At 45.2% G+C, this 23,416-nt stretch overlaps 1 protein-coding gene across 1 annotated transcript in view; it reads right to left on the bottom strand.

The window, feature by feature from the left end:
- LRRC4C (leucine rich repeat containing 4C) overlaps window positions 1-22,030 on the bottom strand; it is a 356,194-nt gene extending 334,164 nt beyond the window's left edge. Inside the window, exon 1 of the mRNA XM_040328066.1 lies at window positions 21,908-22,030. The gene's annotated coding sequence lies outside the window, so the exon portion shown is untranslated. The remainder of the gene's footprint in view (window positions 1-21,907) is intronic.
- Window positions 22,031-23,416: the final 1,386 nt, after the last annotated feature.

Here is a 23,416-nt window from a genome sequence, read left to right as displayed (position 1 = left end):
AGGCATCTAATTTTATGACAAAAAAATGGGAAAATGTATTGACTCGAGTATAAGCCTAGGGTGTCCATCTGCATGCCTTACTGTGCCTCACTTTGCCTCACTGTGTCCATGTGCATGCCTCACTGTGTCCATGCCTCACTGTGCCTATGCCTCACTGTGCCCATGCCTCACTGTGCCCATGCCTCACTGTGCCCATGCAGTATTTAAAGATACGTGATAACAATATATAAACACTTCCAATACAAACAGTAAACAACCAACCAGACAGTGACCCACAAACAACAAATAACTATATACAATAGAAGGGAAGTACGGCAATCTTAAACATAGCCAGGCCAGGGTCATTCACAGAAGATCAGCAGATGGGTAAAGGAACAGGACAGGACAGGTAGAAGGTGGACGGGATCAGGCTGCAGGGCAGGGATGTAAGGTATCAGAAGGGACAGGATCAGTTGAACAGGGTAATAGGATCAGGTACACAGGTTACAGGTTAGCAGGTATGGATCAGGGCACAAGGAAGATACAAAGGCAAGCATGTGAATGCTTGCCGGGTATTTATACACAAACCTGTAATCTCTCAGGTGACACCTCATCTCAGGAGTTGCTGTTTGCTCCACACTGCCAGGGAGACACCCGATGGTGGACATTGGTACTGCGGCTTAAAGATCTAACAGTGCCACCAGCAGGTGAAATCTTTCATGACATCCCCCGACTGTTAGGAGAAACCTGCTGGTGGACACCAGTACTGTGATCCACAGGACCGACAGCGCCACCAACGGGTGAAACCTTTCCGGAAGGCAACTTTGGCTTTCCCCTGTGTCTCCTCCTCCTCCTCTGTGGTCAATGTGGTTGCTTCTGCGCTAGGCCAATCGGGTCTTAAGACCCGCTTCTTGATTGGCTAAAATTGAAGCAGAAGCAGGAAGACAATAGCGGATATTAATTTGCTATTGTCACACAACTGGGTGGGCCCAGGGCACAGTGCTCTACGCCCCAAGCCCACCCTTTTTTTAAGCCAATTAGAGCGTCAGGCTCTAATCATGTGCTTCCAAAAAAAAAAAATATTGAAATCCATGTGTCCGGCGCCCTGCATGTAGATTAGGAGCCGGGCGCATAGACTGGGGGGGGGGACAGGGCCCTTGCGTCCCTTATGGACGGGCCACCACTGGAAGGGGCAGGACCTTTCTCTGGTCTTTAGTGCTGTCTGTGTCCCTATTTGGGGATCAGTCCAAGATATCTATTGCAACAAAAGGTAGGTAGTAGGATTTTAAATACCCCTCCAGTGATCACACAAGTACATTTATGTAAGAGAAAATATGTACAAAATCTTTATTTTAACAAAAAAATATTAAAAACCAGCAAAACATTATCCACTACAAACATGTATAGCTGTTTTTCAAGATGAGGAACTAGGGACAACGCATTTCGTGTAAATGACCGCTTCTTCAGGACCTCTTAAATGTACATGATCACACAAGTGGTTTTTTTTTTGGAAGTTTTTAGTTTATATAATTTTCATGCATCTTGTAACTAGACCACACAGTAAACAGAAATGTACTGGTGGAATTTCCAATGAGGTATAATCTCGCCGGCCCATGGGAGAAAGATCATCCCCAGAGTAGAGCTCTTTATACAGAATGAGGCTTTCTCCTCATACTACCACACCATGTGGAAATTCTGTGATCTTTCTGTATAAAGAGCTCTTACTCTGGGGATGATCTATCTCCCATGGGCCGGGCAGACTATACTTCACTGGATATTCTACCAGTACATCTCTGTCTACTGTGGCTGCGCTGATCTCAATCCATCTGCCCTAGCCAATTAGCGGCCAGGCTGAGTGTCGAAGAGGATATCGGGACCGAGCGCGGGACTTTCGACGGGTCAGGTAAGTAAAACGGGGGCTCGGGGGGGGGGGTATGGCAGCATCAGATGTTTTTTCACCTTAATGCATAGATTGCATTAAGGTGAAAAAAATAATAATTTACAACTCCTTTAAGGTCGAATCTGTCATTGAAGGCTTATGGTGTCTGTCGAATGTTCTAAGAAGATTAGACGGAGAAGCTAAACTGTACGACGCAGCAATCGTACATTTCGGGTCGAATGTTCCGCCTAAAATCTATAGAAGAATTCTAATGTTATATGACACTAGTAATAATTATATTTATAAATTATTATTACTAATCAACCAACATTCAAATTCTTCTATAGCCTATGGGTCGAGCATTTAACCGGAAATGTACTATTGCGGCGTCGTACAGTTTAGCTGCTTCGTCGAATCTTCTTAGAATTTTCGACAGACACCATAAGCCTTCAATGACAGATTCAATGTTTGTATGTTTTTCTCTGCTTTGTTGAATCTTCGTCGTTCATGTCGAATAGTCTACCCCAACACTGTCTCTATAGTTTTGAATCTTTCCTCTCTATGTAGAATAATCTTGGACTAATGGGGGTAGATCCACAAAGAGAGTACGCCGGCGTATCTAGTGATACGCCGGCGTACTTTCAAATTTCCCGCGTTGTATCTTTGTTTTGAATCCTCAAAACAAGATACAACGGCATCTGGGTTAGATCCGACAGGCTTACGTCTTCGTACGCCTTCGGATCTTAGATGCTGGGTGGCGTTCCCGTCGTAATCCGCGTCGAGTATGCAAATTAGCTATTTCCGACAATCCACAAATGTACGAGCGGCCGTCGCATTCTATTACGTCGTTTCCGTTCGGCTTTTTTCGGCGTATAGTTAAAGCTGCTATTTGGTGGCATACGCAATGTTAAGTATGGCCGTCGTTCCCGCGTCGAATTTGAAAATATTTTATTTTGTTTGCGTAAGTTGTCCGTGAATGGGGCTGGACGTAATTTACGTCCACGTCAAAAAAATGACGTCCTTGCGACGCAATGCACGGCGGGAAATTTAGGGACGGCGCATGCGCAGTTCGTTCGGCGCGGGGACGCGCTTCATTTAAATGAACCATGCCCCCATCTCGCCGATTTTAATTACGCGCCGTTACGCCGAGAGAGATACACTACGCCGCTGTAACTTACAGCGCAAATTCTTTGTGGATTCAAAGATTAAAAAAGTAAGTTACAGCGGCATAGCGTATCTCACATGCAATTGTACGAGGATCTGCCCCATAGAGTTTAGGTTAGGCACATTCGACCACAGGTTTGATAGACACAGATCGCTATTGCCAGCGTCATGTAGAATCTCCTATCTATATCAAACTGTTGTCGCAACTAAACGGCAAAAAGCATTTTTTTATGTTGGATATTTTGAAATTCGGATTCTGCGCGTTCGCTTTAAATTTTTAAAACAATAACAAAAATTCAGGCTAAAATGCATACGGACGAAAACGAATGCACATGTCAAATAAATATTAGATTGTAAGCTCTAATGAACAGGGCCCTCTGATTCCTTCTGTATTGAATTGTATTGTAACTGTAATGTCTGTCTTCATTTTGCAAAGTGCTGAGCAAACCGTTGGCGCTATATAAATGCTGTATTATAATAATAATAATAATAATAATAATAATAATAATAATAATAAAAATAATAATAATATAACAAAAAAAAAAATAGGAAGTAAGAAGGTCTTATAATTATTGTGATTATTAAAAAAAATGTATCCATTATGCACAAAGATTACAAGAAACAGAACCCAGAACACCGGGTCCAGCTTACACACTGAAAGAATCTTTTAATTTCCTCTGGAAACCAGAAAAAGTGTCTGCCAATTATCAGCGGCTCTTTTGTGACTGCCACTTGGATTGTAGCAGTGTGAAGATGTTCCTCTCTAAATGGAAGCTTGATTCCCTACTGTCTGTTCCATTCCCCGGCTCTCGGTGAGGTGTCTCTGCTTATGACAATCAAAGCCATTCTTGGCAGAAGCTTGCGCGAGGCACAGCGCACAGGTACAGAGTAAGTGAATTGAACAGTTGGGTAAGAGGGGTCCTGCTGCGATGGAGCAAGCTCAGTCTTAATCCATCCAGGCGCCAAACAGAGAAAAGGGGGGGAGAAAAAAAAACATCTGATAAGGAAGATGTATTTGTGATTGCAGACATCGGTGACAGCTTCAACAAACTGCAATATGGTCCAACGTATTGTATATAGATTCAAAGGCAATGTGTAGCATTCCAGGTCTCATTCACACTATGCATGCTATTAATGCAGTACCTTAAAGCGGTATTAAACACAAAACAAAAAAAATTATATATTGCCGTTTACCAATCATTAGATGTGGTGGCTGCCTTGCGATCTGGCCAGTAACACACCTCCTGCCTGTATTAACTACTTGGCAGAATGGCACGGCTGCGCAAAGCAACGTACCTGTACGTTGCTTTAAATTGCCACCGTGCGGGCGCGCACATCCGTGACCGTGCCCGCGGACTCAATGTCTGCCGGTATCCCGCGAACGTGTCACCGAGCTGCAGAACAGGGAGATGCCTATGTAAACAAGACATTTCCCCCGTTCTGTCTAGTGACAGGACAGCAGGGCTCGAGTCCTGCGGGAACGCATGGGAACGACGTCCCTGCACTTATTTTACAGCAGGAACGTCATTGCCTTTGCAGGACTCGAGCAGCTTCTGCAGCGGCTTACTCACTAGGGGGCGATTCACTCCGGGTGTCACACACTGGGGGGGGGGTGTCGGGCAGCCGCGGCACCCCGCTCCTCCAAGTCCCCTGTATAATGCAGTGACAGCGCGGCGTGTCTGTCGGGCGGCCGTGGCGTGTAAAAAAGTGCAGGCAGAGAGCTGTGACAGGGTGTGGGGTGAGTCGGGTGCGGACTGTACCGCTACACGGGTGACATACAGACCGGCCGCGCGAGCAGGAGTAAAAAAAACACCGTCTCTCGCTCTCTTGTACAGCAGGGAGCGCGAGAGGTGGTAAGGCAGTGTCAAACAGAGTACAGGAAATGCCGGAGATGTAGCAGGTGATTGGTTGCTAGGTGGTCCTAGCAACCAATCAATTATCTTGTGGTTCAGAATAGGAAAATGCAAAGGTAGGATCTAACCCAGAGCACATGGGGGGTACAGAGGTGGACATGAGGGGGTTACGGAGGTTGATTTGGAGGGGGTACAGAGATGGACATGGGGGGTACAGAGATGGACATGGGGGGTACAAAGGTGAACACAGGTGGACGGGGGTACAGAGGTGGAAATGGGAGGGGGGGTACAGAGGTGAACACAGAGGTGGATGGGGGTAGAGGTGGACATGAGGGGGTAATCATGTAGCTCTACTAGAAGACAGAGGACATTCCATGAGTGCAGGACATCATGGATTGGGAGAAAAGTGAAGCAGGGGGTCAAGGGAATGAACCCATACTTAGGTTTTAAGTTTGGAAGTCAATGGTTTTGATCTTAGCTCAAGTGCTGATGCATGCATCCAAAGAATGGAAGCTCAACACCAGTCAAAACCATTTTTATAGTCTTGTATAGAGTAGGGATGGGTTAGATCTTCTGAACTTCCTGTCCAACAGTTTTAGCAATAAAAACCCTACAGGGGTTTGACCCCCTTTCCCCAATCAACCCAAAGCAAAACAAAAAAAAGTTAGGTTTTAACAGTGACAACAAAAGTCAACCGTTGCCTTGATGAAGAGGTTAAACTCTTCGCCTCTGTACCTGGAGAGTGTGAAATGAATGTCTGCTTTCCTTCGTCTTGAAGATTACTAGTGGTATCTCCATTCAGCCAGATATAAATCACATGTACAGATAGCTTTACTTATGTCTCTAAAGGCCGATGCGGAACTGATCCTACCTCAGCCATAGATGCTGAAAGTGTGAATCATTTTGTACGCAGCCAGGATGCAGTTTCAAGTGCCGGTGGCTCAATGGGTGAAAGAGACGTTCCTCTAGGGTACATTTATCTGCATGAGTAGTGAGCCGAGGTGAATTATGGAATATGCAGCAAGCACAGAGGATTCTGGGAATAGTTTCCATTGCACCTGACTCCTGTAAAAAGGTGTTAAAGAGCCCCAAGCAAACATAAAACTGCTACAATGATCAGGAGTGGATTTCTGTTATACATCCCCCTATTGCACCTCGCTGTTTATATTGTGCCTCTCCACAAACCATTAATATGTTACATAGTTTGCTTCTTTTTTTTTTTTTTTTTACATGCAGTGAAAGGCCCATTGTTTTTTTTTTTTTCACTTTGGGTTCCATTGATTGCCATTCGTCAAGCAAATCTGCCTGTACACTTGTTCTGTGCAAATCGGGCAAAAGGGGACATTCTTTAGGTTGCTTTCTCTTTTGAATGAATTTTCTTATTATTTATTATTATTATTATTATTATTATTATTATTATTATTAGTAGTAGTAGTAGTAGTAGTAGTAGTAGTAGTAGTATTATGTTTTTATTATTATTAATATTAATAATAATATTATTATTTTATTATTGTATTATTATCATTATAATCACCACATTGTACGCCACCAAACCAAAGTCCCTGCTACACTACAGAGCCCCCCATCACATTAAGGTTTCCCCTATACATCAGTGGCCCCTCATCACTACATTGTACCCCACCACATCTAAATCCCACCATCACTACAGAGTCTCCCCATCACATCAAAATGCCCCCTATACATCAGAGGCCCCCATCGCCACATTGTACCTCACCACATCAAGGTAACCCCACATAAAAGATCCACTATCACATCAGATTCTCAAATATACATAAGAGCCCATCACTCCCATCACATCATAGTAACCCCATGATAGAGCCTCCCCATTATATCTGAGTCTCGCCATCACATCAGAGGCCTCCTTCAGGTCAAAGCTACCCTCTTCACATCAGAGTCTCAAAGTCCCCCCTTTACATCAGAGACCCCCATCACCACTGAGTACCCACATCATATCAAAGTCTTCCCTATACATTAAAGGCCCTCACCACTACAGAGTCTCCCCATCACATCAAAATCTCCAGTATACATTAAAGGCCCTCATCAATAAAGATTGTACCTTATTACATCAAAGTCCCCCCAATCACAACAGAGTCCCTCCTATACATCAGAGGCCACCTTATTACCACATTGCCCCATCACATCATAGTCCCACCATCACATCAGAATCTTCATTTTACATGAGAGCACCCTAACTCCCACCCATGTTCCAGAAAGCTCTACTAGTTTCTAGAAAGCGGGAAGAGTCCAAGCAAACTTAACAGCACCAAAACACAGGAGCAGCCCTAACTAATAAATTGCAACATTCTGTTAAGCAGACCTGATTAAGATAGATTTGCCTCTAGCCCAGTGTCGGCCAGTGATATATTTTCTTTCGGGGCGGCGGCAAAGAATTCACCTGCCAAACCCCCCCCTGGTCGGTCACCAGCCCCGCACTTACCCCGTCTATGTCATGAGCAGTGCTTCCTCCTGGTGTCTCCTCCTTCTGGTGCTTCACGGTGGCTTCCCCTGCTTCTTCACCCTTCTCCTCAGTAGCCAGTAGGATCACTTCTCCTCTCGGGCACTGAGGCGATGGGTCTCAGGACCCACTTCCTGATTGGCCAGGAGGAGAATCAGGAAGACAATAGCGAATATTAATCCACTATTGTCACACAACTGGGTGGGCTCAAGCCCACCCTTTTTTGAAGCCTGTTAGCGCCACTGGCTCTAATCACATGCTTAAAAAAAATCCATGCGTCCGACGCATTGCATGTAGATTAGAGGGCTGGATGCATAGCTTAGGGGGGTGTTACGGGCCACCACTGCTCTAGCCCCACCGTTAGGCAGAAGAGCAAATTACAGTAACCTAAACTAGGAGGGTGCTACATATGTTAAATGTTATAATACTATAAAAAGTTGGGCACCGCCCACTAGAAGGAACTCCTCTTACCTGCCAACACTACCACCCATCTATGACTAGTGACCGTTCTAGTCAGTTCAACGTGGTCTTCAGAGAAAACTTGGAATTTTTTAAAGACATGCATTCATGTAGGGCAAATTAACTTCTATGCAATGTGTACACTAAATTATAAATATGTATCTAATTTGGATAATAGCGTTCCTTCTGCTGAATGAGGCCTTTTGTTTTTCTGGAGCAGCTGCTGTCCATCTACATATTCCACACATTATATTATTGTCTATTACCCATGAAGTGTTTATCTGCATCACATAAGTACTCTCTGTGAATGCTTATACCTCGCCTCCTTAGAACTGATTGAGTAAGGACCTTTTTGGAGCTTCCGCTTGATGCAAAGAGACACAACCTGTGGTACTGTACATCATTACTCTGGTTTAGTGTTCTGGATGGTAATAGAAGCTTTTGTTTTCTGTTTTTTTTTTTCTCACTTTTTCTAAAAATCCTATGAATATATGAATAGATTTGAATGCATTACCTTGCAGGGGAGAGTGAGTGTCAGATGCGGAGCACACATACAGGTAAGCTCTCGTAAACACAGCTCCGGAGGCAATTACATGCTTTTAACTGGCAGGCCACTGACATGAGGAGGGAACGGGTTAAGCATGTTGGAAAGCTTTGCTAAAATGTCTGAACAAAAAACAGCAGCAGGTCTAGCTGGGGTCAGAAATGTTGATAGAAAAACTTAAACGTTCTGATAAAAACATGAATGGATTCTAATACAAGATGTACTTAAAACTAAAGACAGCTAAAGACAAAAAAGTCAACCATTTTACATCTTTAAATATGCATATTACTAAAAAAAAATCAAATAATACAAATTATATAAATAAATGAAATGTTGGTCATTAGACATGTGCACACTGAAATATTTTGTTTCAGAATTTCGTTTTCGTCCGAAAAATACATTTATTTAGTTATTCCCAAAATTAGTTTCTTATTTTGTTTTGTTAAAAAATGCATTCATCCGAAAATCCAAATTAATTAAAGTCAAATCTGTCATTGAAGGATTATGGTGTCTGTCGAATGTTCTAAGAAGATTAGACGGAGCAGCTAAACTGTACGACGCCGCAATCGTACATTTCTGTCAGGGTACTAGCTCCATCTCTGACAGATTCCCGCACATGCCCAGTAGAATGACATTTCGGCACATGCCTGTGCGTGGTTTGCGCGCACGCATGCGCGGTACGGCAGCGCGCCGTGTGCGTGGAAGCGCGCACGTGCACGTATGCGGCAACCCTGGGGCCAATCAGAGGCCGGACATTCCTATTTAAACCAGCAGCCTTCCCTGAACAGGTTGCTGGTTTGTCTTCAGCTCCTATGTGTTTACCTGTTGCCGTACCTGCCTGTTTTGACCCGGAATTCCTGACGACTCTCCTCTCACCTGGAACCTCTGACCCTCTGGAGGCAGTCCAGAAGCTTCAGGAAGGCTACCTCCAGATTGATGGCCGCCTCCAACAACTGGCCGGTTCCCCAGGTCCATCCACTGCGGCCCTAGCCTCTTCACCCGGACCTTCTGCTGCCCAAGCTCCTGCAAGCCCTGCCATGATGGGGAGTAATCCCGAACCCCGGGTCTCCATGCCCGAGCGATTCTCAGGCGACCGCCGGAAATATCGGGCTTTCAAGAATGCCTGTTCCCTTTACCTGGCCTTGCAACCTAGAACTTTTGCGACCGAAGCTGTTAAGGTTGGATTCGTAATCTCTCTCCTTTCTGAGGAGCCTCAAGCATGGGCACACTCCTTAATGGAACAACGCAGTCCAATACTTGACTCTATGGACACCTTCTTCACCCACATGGGGAAATTATACGACGACCCCCTACGTGCAGCCACCGCAGAGGGTACTCTGCACAGCTTAAATCAAGGGAGACGGCCGGTGGAAGACTACACCGCCGAATTTAGAAAGTGGTCTGCTGACACAGGCTGGAATGAGTTGGCCCTCAGGTACCAATACCGCCAGGGCCTCTCTGAGAACCTAAAGGATGAGCTTGCAAGGTCGGCACCCCCTGCCTCTCTGGAGGATTTAATCCAAACCGCCACTCAGCTGGATAGGCGCCTTCGAGAACGTCGTTCGGAGAGGTTCCAGTCCAACCGGCCTAACTGGGTTCCACCAAGATATGCTCCAGTACCTCCGCCTCACCCAGCTCCACCAAACACCTCATTACCCGACCCAGAGCCGATGCAGCTTGGTATAGTACGGGCCCCTCTGACTCCAGAAGAAAGACTCCGGAGGCGTCAATCTAACCTCTGTCTGTACTGCGGAGCCGCCGGACACTTTTTGCGCACTTGCCCAGTAAGGCCTTGTAAGTCGAAACCTCCATCTGCTATCAATTTCCCTGTTACCAGTTTGCCTCAGACTTATGTTATCCTCTTTCTTTCCCTACAGCTCCCGGAAGGGGCAACACGTCTGCCGGCGATAATTGATTCCGGGGCCTGCAGCTGCTTCTTGGACTCATCCTTGGCCCAAAAGCTGCGTATCCCCTGCCGTACCAAGGATTTTCAGCTGCAAGTTCATCTGGCTGATGGCTCTCTTCCCCGTTCCGGATTGATTACCCAGGAAACCCTTCCTCTTTGTGCCATCTCAGATTCTGGGCACCGGGAGTTCCTCTGTTTGGACTTGATCCCGTCCCCCATGTTCCCTATCATTCTGGGTCTCCCTTGGCTACAAGTTCATCTGCCCTGCATTGATTGGCTCAAGAAAGAAGTCAGCTTCCCTTCCACCTACTGTTCCCAGCACTGTCTCGCACCCGCTCCAGTCGCCTGCTCCACGCTAGCTACTCCACCTGAAGACCTACAGCATGTTCCTCCAGCCTACCTAGACTTCAAGGATGTCTTTGACAAAAAACAAGCCGATTGTCTCCCACCACATCGGTCATATGACTGCCCCATTGACCTCTTGCCCGGATCTGAAATTCCCTTTGGGCGCATATTCCCCTTGTCAGAGACTGAGTTGAAGACCCTCAAGGTCTATATTGAAGAAAATTTAAGTAAGAAGTTCATCCGTCCCTCCTCCTCGCCAGCGGGGGCGGGGATCTTCTTTGTCGAGAAAAAAGATGGATCGCTTAGACCCTGCATTGATTATAGGGAGTTAAACAAAATTACCATCAAGAACCGGTACCCGCTGCCTCTAATCCCCGAGCTCTTTCAAAGGTTCCGATCAGCTCAGGTTTTTTCTAAATTGGACCTCCGGGGCGCCTACAATTTGGTCCGAATAAGGGCAGGAGATGAGTGGAAGACTGCGTTCAGGTCCAGATTCGGGCACTTCGAGTATCTGGTCATGCCCTTTGGGCTCTGTAATGCGCCCGCCACCTTCCAGCATCTAGTCAATGACATTTTTCGACAATTTTTAGATGACTTCCTCGTAGTCTACTTGGACGATATTCTCATCTTTTCAGCCACAAAAGAATTACATCGGCAACATGTCAGGCAGGTTCTCACCATCTTGAGACAACACCGGCTTTATCTCAAATCAGAAAAATGCGAGTTCGAAAAGACATCAGTGCAATTTTTAGGATTTATCATTTCTGTGCATGGGGTAGCCATGGATCCCCAGAAAATCAGTGCTATTCAGGAGTGGGCACCTCCAACAGACAAAAAGGGCGTTCAGCGCTTCATTGGCTTCGCCAATTTTTATAGACGATTCATCATCGGTTTTTCATCAATTGTTTCTCCCATCACCAAGTTGACCCGCCAGGGGCACCGCTTCCAGTGGCCACAAGAGGCTCAGGAGGCCTTTATCAAACTCAAAACGGCCTTTACCTCGGCACCTGTACTTTGTCATCCGGATTCTACGTTACCTTTTGTTCTAGAAGTGGACGCCTCGGAATCTGCTACAGGCGCTATTCTTTCCCAGAGACAGGGACCGAAGTCGCTTCTTCACCCAGTAGCCTACGCCTCTCGGAAACTAAGTCCTCCTGAGCGCAATTACGACGTAGGCGATAGAGAACTACTGGCCATAAAATTTGCACTGGAGGAGTGGAGGTACCTGCTGGAGGGGGCAGCGCATCCCATTATCATTTTCACTGACCACAGGAACCTGGAATACTTACGGTCTGCAAAACGCCTTAGGCCCAGACAAGCCCGTTGGGCTCTTTTTTTTGCTCGCTTCAATTTCCATATTACCTATCGTCCTGGCGCAAAAAATGGAAAAGCTGATGCCCTCTCCAGGATGTTTCCAGAGACGCCCGATACTTCCGAGCCCAGCACGATCCTGTCACCTCAAAATTTTTTGCTTCTCCCTCAAACAGATTTGTTGACTGCTCTAAAGACCGCATGCCAACGGTGCCCTGATCATGAGGTTTCCTCCTTGGAGAAAAAGGACGACCTGCTGTGGTCTCGTGGGAAGATTTTTGTTCCAACAGAGGCAAGACAGTTAATCCTCAGCACCTTCCATGATCGTAAATTGGCTGGCCATTTTGGTACCCGTAAAACTTCCGAACTGATCTCTCGCTCCTTCTGGTGGCCTAAATGGAGGTCCGACTGCAAGGATTATGTCTCTTCCTGCATTCGCTGCCAGCGGAGTAAGGGGCCAAACACGAAGACCTGGGGGCTGCTGAAACCCCTTCCTATCCCAGAACGGCCCTGGATTGACATCTCCATGGACTTTATTGTCGATTTGCCTCCTTCAGCCGGGTTTACCACGATCCTAGTCGTGGTGGACCGTCTGTCCAAGATGGCGCATTTTTTGCCCATGGTGGGTACGCCCTCCGCGGCAGACACAGCCAAAATCTTTTTTAAAGAGATTATCAAGCTCCATGGAGTGCCCAAAAGCATAGTATCTGACAGAGGTACTCAATTCACATCCAAATTTTGGAAGGAACTTTGCAGAGCTTTGGAAGTGAAGATCTGTCTGTCCTCGGCCTATCACCCTCAAAGTAATGGCCAGACAGAGCGCACTAATCAAACGCTAGAACAGTATCTACGATGCTTTTGCTCAGTCTCCCAAGACGATTGGTCCTCCTTGTTATCTACAGCCGAGTTCGCTTACAATAATTCCATACATTCTTCCACAAACCAAACCCCGTTCTGGGCTAACTTCGGTTTCCACCCTTCCTTTTTGCCGGACTCCATCCCGGAAACATCTGTGCCAGCGGTCCAGGAACGTGTGACCTGCATCCAGCAAAACTTTCAGAAGTTACAGGAAAGCATGCAGCAAGCTCAGCAGGACTATAAGAGGTTCCATGACAAGGGGAGGAAGGATTGCCCTGTCTTCAAAGTGGGTGAGAAGGTCTGGCTATCCGCCATCAACCTCAAGTTACCTATTCCCTCTCGGAAGCTGGGTCCAAGGTTCATCGGGCCATTTGAGATCAGGCGAGAAATCAACCCAGTAGCTTTTGAGTTGGCTTTACCCAGGTCCTACAAGATCCACCCTGTGTTTCACGCCTCTCTGCTTAAGCCCGTTGTGTCTGACCCCTTCAACGGTAGAGAAGAACTGCCACCTCCACCAGTGGAGATTGAGGGTGAAAAGGAGTTTGAGGTGGAGGCTATCTTGAGCTGCAGGAAAAGAGGAAGGCAGTTGCAATACCTTATAAAGTGGAAGGGATATCCCCCTGAAGATAACTCTTGGGAGCCTTCCCGGAATCTCCATGCCCCTCGCCTGATTCGGGCCTTTCACCTGGAACACCCGGAGTTAATGACCAGTTTGGGCGTCCGGAGTCCGCCCCTTGGGGGGGGGCACTGTCAGGGTACTAGCTCCATCTCTGACAGATTCCCGCACATGCCCAGTAGAATGACATTTCGGCACATGCCTGTGCGTGGTTTGCGCGCACGCATGCGCGGTACGGCAGCGCGCCGTGTGCGTGGAAGCGCGCACGTGCACGTATGCGGCAACCCTGGGGCCAATCAGAGGCCGGACATTCCTATTTAAACCAGCAGCCTTCCCTGAACAGGTTGCTGGTTTGTCTTCAGCTCCTATGTGTTTACCTGTTGCCGTACCTGCCTGTTTTGACCCGGAATTCCTGACGACTCTCCTCTCACCTGGAACCTCTGACCCTTTGGCTAACGTTACCTGGATTGCTGTTATCTCCTGCCCCTTGACCTTGGCTTGCTCTCATGGACTCCCTCTGAACTCTCCTGCCCTTGACCCTCGGCTTGTGACTCGGATTTGCCCTCATCTCCTGTGGACCCTACCAGACTCACCTACCAGTTCCTGCCTGACCAACGCTTGTCTCCAGTCTTCTGCACCTGCCCTGCTTCTGTCAGCTGCACCAAGTCTTCCTGCCAGCTCCCGGCGCCGGTGCCTCCTTGTGCCGTCCCTCCTCTGTCCCAACTCCAGGGAGTGGTCTGCACAGGGTCGCAAAGGTGAGCCGCCCTCAGCATCTCGGTCTCGGTGAGTACAGGTTCTGACAATTTCCGGTCGAATGTTCCGCCTACAAGCTATAGAAGAATTCTAATGTTGTATGACACTAGTAATAATTATATTTATAAATTATTATTACTAATTGTGATGGTCAGGGGTCAACACCGTTTACGATCTTCCATTCCACCAACCCACAACAGCTTATCCGACAATCCACAATCCAGCAGACAGGACCCATTCCATTCCCCAAAATAAACGAGACAAGCTCTGTTCTCTGAGTCAAACGAATGAATACTTTAATGGTACACTCAGCTTGTTATATACAGTTACAAGCATGCTACAGGGACAATGAAACTCTCCACCCAAAACATCACACAATGGGTCCTTAACGAGTTCCCCCTCAATCCACACCCCAGACAGACATTCTACATTCTAATTCATAATAAATGCATTCGGACGAAAACGAATGCACGTGTCTATTGGTCATCATGGCCAACAATAAAGGTAAAACCATGAATTGGTTCAGATGCCAGATGTAATGAAAACTAAAGACAACAAAACACAAAATTGTTAATAGAAGAATTTAGTAATATTATGCACATCACCAATATTTTTTTTCTAATTAAAAAGTATATCATGGCAAAAAAAAAAATGAAAACTAGATTCATATGCAAGATATGCTGAAAACGAAAGGCAACCAAAGGCAAAAAAGTCAATGATTTTACATCTTCAGTAATAATATGCACAGCACCAGTGGAGGCCGCTCTATTACGGGCACAGGGGCACCGCCCCTCGAATCCATGCGCCTGGCCCCTAATCTCCATGCAGGGTGCCGGATGCATGGACTTCAATGTTTTTTTTTTTTTAGCACATCATTAGAACCTGAGGCTCTAATTGGCCTCAAAAAGGGTGAGCCCTCCCACTTATGTGACAATAGCAAATTAATATTCACTATTGTCTTCCTGCTTCTCCTCCTGGTCAATCAGGGAGTAGGTCTTAAGACCCGATTGTCCGAGAGGAAAAGCAATCATATTGGCTGGCCGGAAGCGAAAGCAGGGGAGAAGCCGCGGAGGAGGAGATGCAGTGGGAAGCCGCCAAAGCTGCCCATGGTGGGCAAAAGGGCAAGCAAAAGGGGAGGGGGTTTGTTGGGTGAGCGACCGAGGAACAGGGGGGTGGTGGGGGCTTTGATCAATCAACCGACCGGGGTCGGGTGGTTTGTTTGCTGCCCCCCAAAAACTGTAGCACCACTAGTACTTAAAATATACATCAGACAAAAAAAGTTAAAACTTGCCTACATTGTAACTTTTTTTGTCTGATGGACTACTGCCATTACAATAATTTAACAGCCTGGTGGTCATGTCACTGGGAGTAACAAAAAACTTTTTCTTGCTACAAGCTAGATGATACTTTAGAGCAGTGATAGTCAACCTGTAAGGTACAAGAGGGCCACATATTATATGCAGTATACTGTATGTAACACTACAGAAAGATCTCAGAAGCTGCAGGAATATCACAGGACAAAATCACAAAGTACAGGCATGCTACAGAAATGAGACCATCAGAGAATGGGTACACCAGACGACTGTAGAACATTGCTGTGTTGAATCTGGACACCCTGACTGGGTATCTCCACCAAGAAGCTGCTTCCCAAGCTCTGGAACACGAGACCTGTGAATCTGGCTAAGTTACCCCAAGACAGGGGCAGTACCAGTTTTGGAGTAAACCAGAATAAGAACTCTTTATTGGAACAAGAATACAGACATTTATACGCTTGAGAAGGATAGCCCCCCCCCCCCCCCTGATCAGATTACCCTAACAATACAACTTGTACACGAGAATATAGTTACAACAACCGACATAAACTATAAACATGACGTTAATTAGCCACCTGAATGACTCAGAGGTCTGACCTTCCAGGTCAGACTTGTCATCTTCTAGCTCAAAAGGTACAGTACACATTATCATAAGTATAAGCACAGAACACCTTCACACAATAGCAGGAGCCCCCCAATAGCAGACCGATCAGCTCCTACATTGAAGACAATGGAATCCACATCTAAGCAATGCTTTGATTAATCAGGAATTGCAGACGTCATGGCAACAGTCTACAAAGTTCACACAATGTTTCATCATTCTGATACAGTGGAAATAATGTATCATTGATTTCTTTAGGGATAGTGTTGATAAATATTACTGTCCCATTTCTTGGTCACTCTGTGCCCCTAATAGACACAGGGTAACTTAGACATAGGAGGGCATGGAGAGCTGAAACAAGGGTTTGCCTTAAAAAACAAGGGCCCATAGTCAATAGGCAAGAGGCTAGCATTCAGTCCCCTCCAAAAGCCTCTGTCCTGGGTGAGTCTATCTCCCACTTTTAAATGCTGGAGCCTGAGCGCCACAAAATAAGTACCAAAGGGCCACAATTGGGCACCAGGGCTCAAGAGGGTGAATAGAAGGCTTGAGGATTCATGTACTCTAGCACAATCTGAGTTTGGTCACTACAATCTGCTTCTGTTTGGATTATATAATACACCCCCCCACCCAGTCTTTGGGCCTCTCAAGATCTTTATTGACTGTTTATGTAGAGTCTGCTTCCCAGTAACTTTCCTGATCCAGCAATCAGCTTCCCCATATAAATTCACAAAGGAAAGTTATATTTCGAGTTCTTACTGAAGCCCTGATGAATGGGGATTTTTTTTGACCCCTGAAAGGCAGTGTATTTGGTAAGATATAATATAATATGTTAATTTTGGCTCTTTTATCCTTTGTTCTGGCACATGTCTTTTTTGCTGGTGATCTGCAGGGATAGCCACTCGAGGGTTTGCCTTGACTGTTGTGAGCGGAATAACATGAACTAGTCAGCTCTCTGAATGTTTTTGTCCTCTTTAGACCCATTGAGCTTGCATTAAGGTCCCCTTCATCTGACTACACTTACAAGTCTATAAGGTCCCAGCGCCTCTTTGAGTATGTTGTTCTGGAGTCCACAAGGAGGTGACTCCACTGGATTGGCATGTACTCTACGTAGTCCAATTATTTGCATGATGAAGTTGGAGAACCCCTTAGAATAGACTCTGTAAAAGCCAAGGAGCTAACTCGTCAGACCTATTGAGCCTACATTAAGGTCCCCTTCATCTGACTACACTTACAAGTCTATAAGGTCCCAGCGCCTCTTTGAGTATGTTGTTCTGGAGTCTACAAAGAAAGTGACTCCACTGGATTGGCATAAACTCTAAGAAGTCTGATTATTTGCATGATGAAAATGGAGAACCCCTTAAAATCGCCTCTGTGAAATTGAAGTGCACATGTTGGCCCAGATTCACATACATTTGGGTGTAGCGTAGCGTAATCCATTTACACCACGCCGCCACAAATTACTTGAGCAAGTGCCGTATTGGCAAATAACTTGCTCCGTAATTTGCGGCGGCGTAGTTATAAATGGCCCGGCGTATGGCCGCGTAATTTGCGGCGGCTTGTATTCAAATTAAGCGCGCCCCCGCGCCAATTGAACTGCGCATGCACCAGGCTGAAAAATAGCCCAATGCGCATGCTCCAGCTCACGACGGAAAACGTCAAGGGCCGACGTGAGCGTCATTGACATAAAGTCGTATTCAAGAACAACTTAGTAAAACGACGTAACCGACGGAAAAAGACGACGCGGACCCGATGCCATACTTAACATGGCATGCGGCGGACTGGCGTAAGGTTACCCCTCATATAGCAGGGGTAACCTTACGCTTCCGGAAACAACGTAAACGACGAACACGCGGTGCAAATTTGTTCGGGAATCGGCGTATCAGGCTCATTTGCATAGTCAAATGAGACCTGAACGTAAACACCACCTAGCGGTCAGCGTTGTATTGCATTTAGGTAGGATTTAGTTAATCCACAGCCTTCAAAATTTGCCTAACGAAAGGGAGTTTTTCTTGCTTTTGTTTAGAAGACAATTGGCAGCGAGACGCGGGCTCCGCAAAGCTGTCAAACGCAGCATGTGTGTCTGCTGGATCCATTCAGGACTTTTCTGGGCAGCTCAATCTGCCACGCCATTCTGGATCCAAACGCTATACCCAAAGCATCTGCTGAACAGCCAAATCTTCCCGCCCCCAAAATAAATCACGATCGACCGCTACAACTCCAAAATATGTTCCGAGTATGAAAGGAGAGAATGAGCGCGTATATCTAAAGCCCTTGCTAACAATGCCTGGCTATTCACGTTTACAGGGAAGCTCTCCACCGTCCAGAAAAACTCATTCCGTTCAGTGCTGGGCAAATGAAACTCATTTAGATGAAAGCACAATTGTTAAGGTCTTAGGGTGAAGTCTTTTAATAAATGATTCAGAGGCATCCCTGACTATATTTCCATGTTCTAGAACTCTGTGTACATTCTGCTTTTAATGAATGCTTAAGAAAATTTATATCTAGGATTTTTCTTTCCATTTTATTCAGCTAAATAAAAGATAACAGAGTTTCGGAAGAGGTAAGCCCTGTACACACGATCGGTTTGTCCGATGAAAACAGACTGATGGACTGTTTTCATTGGACAAACCGATCGCGTGTGGTTTGTTTTCCATCGGTGAAAAAAAATAAACATGTTTTAAATTTTTCCTATGGATAAAAAAACGTTAGAAAAAAACGATCGTCTGTGTGGAAGTCCATCGGTCAAAAATCCATGCATGCTCAGAATCAAGTCGACGCCTGCTCGGAAGCTTTGAATTACATTTTTCAGCACGCCGTAGTGTTTTACGTCACCGCGTTTTGGCACGGTCGGATTTTTGACTGATGGTGTGTAGGCAAGACTGATGAAAGTCAGCTTCATCGGCTATCCAACGAAAAAATCCATCGGACTAGATTCCATCAGATATCTGATCGTGTGTACGAGGCTTTAGACTTCCACTTTTTTCTTCCAGTCCTGGTCCAATTTACTGTTCGATATTATTAACCAAAATATTCATACAATCTGTATGACTCAAACATATTCCCATAGATTTGAAATAAACTTTTTCAGGGGCTTGTCAGCTTGTGGATACATTCAAATGGAAAAGGATAATTGCTCAATGGACTGTGAATGAGAATTGTTCTGCCCCACTTTCGTGTATTTTTATGTCTTGTATTGCACTGCATGAGGTTATCATTTTTTTTTTGTAGTGTGCTAACATCTAGTAGTGATTTTAAGCCACTGCAACCTGTTTACTAATATGATTTTGCTATCTTCCTCTGTCCTCCCTTCCTATTTAGTGATGGTTTGTTTAGTCATAGCTAGAAAATAAAAGAAACAACAGTGCAACCCCATAGTGTGGCATTAAAAATGTAATTAAAATGTATAAAAAAATAGAAATGCACTCACAAAATTATGCATGTGCACTTACATAATTACATAGTTAGTCAGGTTAAAAAAGGACACAAGTCTCCATCTAGTTCAGGGGTCTCCAAACTGCAGCCCGAGGGCCAGATGTGGCCATTTGCTAGCCTTTATCTGGCCCTTTGGGGCACTATTCCTCCCACTAACACCAATGATGGAATACTATTTCTCCTATAATAGAGACACTACTCCTATCTATCACCAACCCTGAGGCCATATTTGTTCTCACTCATGCTGAGACCGTGACATTTTCTGCCCCTGCCCGGCCACAATCCGGCCCTCCTAAAGTCTGGAGGACAATAAACTGGCCCTTGATTTGAAAAGTTTGGAGACCCCTGATCTAGTTGAACCATAACTAAATAAATAAATAAAATAAAAAATATCGTACAATCCCATTTACCCAATTCTATACCCACAGTTGATCCCGAGGAAGGCAAAAAAAAAAGAAGAGCATGTTCCAATTTGCTACAGTAGGGGAAAAAATTCCTTTCTGTTCCACCGAGTGGCAATCCGATTTTCCCCGGATCTACTTTACCTATAAATGTCAGTATACAGTTATATTATGTACATTTAGGAAAGAATCCAGACCTTTCTTAAAGCAATCTACTGAGCTGGCCAGAACCACCTCTGGAGGGAGTCTATTCCACATTTTCACACTCTTAGGTTCTCAAAGCAGGTACTGAATATGTAGGGTAATGAATGTAATGTAGATCTGAATTCTAATGAGGCAATATAGGATTCACCACTCCAAGTCTCAAAGCTTATAGTGGTTGTTCAGGCAGCAAGAGGCCACATAGTGGGTAGTCTAGGTTTAAAAGTGCATTATAGAGTTTTCTAAATCAAGCACATGCATCATTTCCCCCAAAAAATAGCTTTTCAGGTACTTACTACAAAGTTTCATTTCCTGTCTAAGGCTCGGTTCACATTGCCGTGACTTTCGCCCAGACATCCCTGCGCGACTTCGGCACGACTTGCATACGACTTTTTTTAACAGAATTCAATGCAAGTCATGTCGAAGTCGGACCAAAAGTAGGGCAGCAACCTTTTTCTAAGTTGGAACAACTCAATTCGCTCCTATTATAACGGTTCCATTGTACTTAATAAGCCGCGACCTGTCACGTGACCTGTCATGCTTTCAAAGTTGTAGCACATCTCGCACCGAAGTGAACCAAGTCTAAGGCCTCGTACACACGATAGGTTAACCAGAGGACAACGGTATGAAGTACCGTTGTCTTAGGATAACCGATGAAGCTGACTGATGGTCCGTCACGCCTACACACCATAGGTTAAATAACCGATCGTGTCAGAACGCGGTGACGTAAAACACAACGACGTGCTGAAAAAAACGAAGGTTAATGCTTCCAAGCATGCGTCGACTTGATTCTGAGCATGCGCAGGTTTTTAACTGATGCTTTTGCATACTAACGATCGGTTTTCAAAGCAAGTTCCTATTTTTTGGACCGAAGGATAACTAACCTATGGGGCCCACACACGATCGGTTTTGACCGATGAAAACGGTCCTTCAGACCGTTGTCCTCTGGCTATCCTATCGTGTGTCCGAGGCCTAACAGACCAAATAATGCAATAGGGTTGTACTTGCAATAGTTCCAATACAATGGGGTTGATTTACTAAAGACAACTAGACTGTGCAAAGTGCATTTGCCTTCAAGTGCAGTTGCTCCAGAGCTTAGTAAACAAGGTAATGAGTTACTTTGCAAAGAGTACCCAATCATGTGCAAGGGAAAAAAAAAAAAACAGCATTTTTGCTTGCAAATGATTTGGATAATGAAAGTTAGCAGAGTTTCTGCTCATTTACTAAGCTCTGGAGCAACTGACCTTGCAGAGTGCCACTGCATTTTGCAAAGTGCACAGACTTTTTCCCTTTAGTAAATCAATCCCATTGCGTATAGGTCCTGGGGACAACTGTGTACCAGTAGGCCTGCTTGCCTTATGGTAAAGGGGGCTGCTATGGGTGAAGAACAGAGAAGTCACCTAGTGCCTAACCACTTGCGTTAGAGGTAAGTGTGACAATAGCTTAATGGGAGCTGTAGATATAGTAGAGAAAATATGGGGTTGCCTGAGACTAGAAATTATTTCAAGGGTTCCTCCATGTTAAAAAAGTTTGAGAAAGGCATTTTTGAAGTGTTTAGAAGTCACTTTGAGCCATACGAAACAAACAGTGCCCTGCACTTTAAGCCTAGAATTGATGCAAGGACACAACAATGTGGAAAACACTTGATGGACAGAGGTAAGCCTATGAACTCACACTGTTTTTGGATAAAGAATTAAAAAAAATTCTCCACGCTTTGTTTAGACTCTGGTAGGAAAGATGCTTAATTAGCAGACACAAGCATTACATGAGATCCTCTAAATAAACAACTGTTCAAGTAAACGGAAAATCTTCATACCTTTGAAGTGCCTTATGGAGGCGTTATGAACCGTTGCACTCTTAAGTTCATGTAGTAGACTTCCATTTTTTGAGGACACAAAAAATTCCATATATTCCCCAGCAGCTACTAAAGCATCAAATGACCTAGAGAGACAAAACAAAGATGTTAAGGTGGGTTTGTTTTCAGGACATACATTATACTGTGGGGGGAAAAAATTATACTTTGGGGACAGTTGACCAAACAGAAACTGATAGACTTCGGGGCAGATCCTCGTACAATTGCATGGGCGCAGCGTATGTGAGATACGCTACGCCGCTATAACTTACTTCTTTAATCTTTGAATCCACAAAGAATTTGCGCCGTAAGTTACGGCGGCGTAACGGCGCGTAATTCAAATCGGCGAGTAGGGGGCGTGTTTCATTTAAACGAACCGTGTCCCCACGCCGAACGAACTGCGCATGTGCCGTCCCTAAATTTCCCGCCGTGCATTGCGCTAAATGACGTCGCAAGGACGTCATTGTTTTGACGTGGACGTAAATTACGTCCAGCCCCATTCACGGACGACTTACGCAAACAAAATAAAATATTTTCAAATTCGACGCGGGAACGACGGCCATACTTAACATTGCGTACGCCACCAAATAGCAGCTTTAACTATACGCCGAAAAAAGCTGAACGGAAACGACGTAAAAGAATGCGACGGCCGCTCGTACGTTCGTGGATCGTCGGAAATAGCTAATTTGCATACTCGACGCGGAATACGACGGGAACGCCACCCAGCGGACGCCGAAGAATTGCATCTAAGATCCGAAGGCGTACGCCTGTCGGATCTAACCCAGATGCTGTCGTATGTTTTTTTGAGGATTCAAAACAAAGATACGACGTGGGAAATTTAAAAGTACGCCGGCGTATCACTAGATACGTCGGCGTACTCTCTTTGTGGATCTGCCTCCTCATCTTTAAACCTGGCATTGGAAACTGGAGAGTCTGGATATATCAATAACAGTTAAAAAAGCAAGTGATCTATACAAGTATACAGTACCTCCAAACATTTTAAAATTAACAAATTGGCACCTAAACGATAGCATTGCATTTGCTTATAATGTGCGATGGCTTCTGCGCTACTACAAGTGAATAAAAAAGTCTTCCAAAATAAACAGTTTGAAAATTGCAACAACTCGCAGTGTGTACACAACAGCAATAAGTAAATGAGTGAAATAAGGTTATTGCACAAAATATATAAAACACATAATAATATTGTGATCAAAAGTAAAAATAGTGCAGAGTGATATCGGTGACCAAATAAATCAAATAATATAGGGACAAATAGTAAAGTCCATAAGTGAAGTGGCAGTATACACTGCTAAAGGAGAAGAATAGATGTCCACCAATCCCAGAGAGAAATGAGAAACTGCACCAAAGGACTTCAATCTGGTCTCCCAGAACTCTCACCTCACCAATGGATCAAATCAGCACTATAATATAAGATGTATCCACTCTTCCACACACAGACATCCTTGGTATCTC

Source organism: Rana temporaria, chromosome 11, assembly GCF_905171775.1.
Source record: "Rana temporaria chromosome 11, aRanTem1.1, whole genome shotgun sequence".
NCBI classification, from domain to species: domain Eukaryota; kingdom Metazoa; phylum Chordata; class Amphibia; order Anura; family Ranidae; genus Rana; species Rana temporaria.
The sequence above is the reverse complement of the archived record's forward strand: the minus strand, read 5'-3'. Positions and strand labels throughout refer to the sequence as shown.